The following is a 1,261-nucleotide window of genomic DNA, read 5'->3' as shown; positions in this document are numbered from 1 at the left end:
AGGTTCAGGGAATTAAATGGAGGCCTTTGAGGTTGTGAGAAATTAAGACTTCAGTTACGATTAAATATTAAAAATTGTGAGACCAATCTTTTTGATGTTGGTGAGGCTAATTTTTCGATTTTTGGGAGGTTCAGAATTTTTTTGGTGAGGATTTCGTTGCGTATTTCTCAGTCCCGCGATAATATTATCGCGTGGGAATAGTATACGGATATTAATTTTGGCGTTGAGAGTCCTTACGTTTTCGCTATTTTTTTTTCTGCCATGCCTTTTTTTTGACCAGTTATAGGTAAATTAAAATTTTGGGATTTTGATAATTGGGAAGTTCGCGATCCCGTGATGACCTCATCACGTTGGAATTTTGTTTTTGGATTATTATCCTGCCACTATTGTTCTCGGGACAAAGGCAGTGTATGGGTAAGAGAGTGAGAGAGCTATTTTCCTTTTCGCGCGATTGTGGATTATCCGAACGTCAATAATGACATCATCGGTTCGGCATTTTCAAAATTTATTGTACTGCGAATTATCGGTTGCTATCGGGGACGCAGGTGTCCCGGATAACTCCGCGGCAGGAGGGGGGTAATTCCCCCGAGGTTAGCTGAGGGCTAATTTTAAAGAGACCCTTTGTCTCCTTTCGCTCAGTACAGTTCGAACCTTTAGAGCAGCTAGTTCAAAATTTAGTTGCGATTTATTAAAAGACTACTGAAGCTTTATTATTTCGGGTTTGAGTTTCGTGTAACGCTGGTGACAAGCGTGATTTGAAAACTTTTTTTTGCTATATAATTTTCGATATACCATCGTCCTTTTTTTCTTGAGGACTGAAAAAAAAAAAAAAAAAAAAAAAAAAAATTTTTTTTGTGAGTGTTTACGAAAATTTTACGTGGAGTTCCCGAAGCTGGCCTCCATCGACTACTATCGGCAAGTGGAATTTAAAAATTATATTATATTTTTTTTCTCTCGGGTTATCGGAGGCGTCCGATCTCCACCGTTTTTTTTGCTTTTTCTCGATTTATCATCGGCCCTTTTTCCGATTTATCATCGGCTATTTTCCGATTTCTCATCGGCTATTTTTAGAATTTTACCGGCTCAATTTCCGGGTTATTATCAACTATTTTCCGGCTTTCAACGGCTTATTTTCCGATTTATTATCGGCTATTTTCCGACTTACGTCGGTTTATTTTCCGATTAGCATCGGCCATTCGCCGATTTTTCCTTTTCTTTTTCTTTGCTTCTCGGCGACTTTCCGAAATTATATCGGCTACTT

The sequence above is a fragment of the Fopius arisanus genome, unplaced genomic scaffold (assembly GCF_000806365.1).
Source record: "Fopius arisanus strain USDA-PBARC FA_bdor unplaced genomic scaffold, ASM80636v1 scaffold00322, whole genome shotgun sequence".
Taxonomy (NCBI): domain Eukaryota; kingdom Metazoa; phylum Arthropoda; class Insecta; order Hymenoptera; family Braconidae; genus Fopius; species Fopius arisanus.
The sequence above is the reverse complement of the archived record's forward strand: the minus strand, read 5'-3'. Positions refer to the sequence as shown.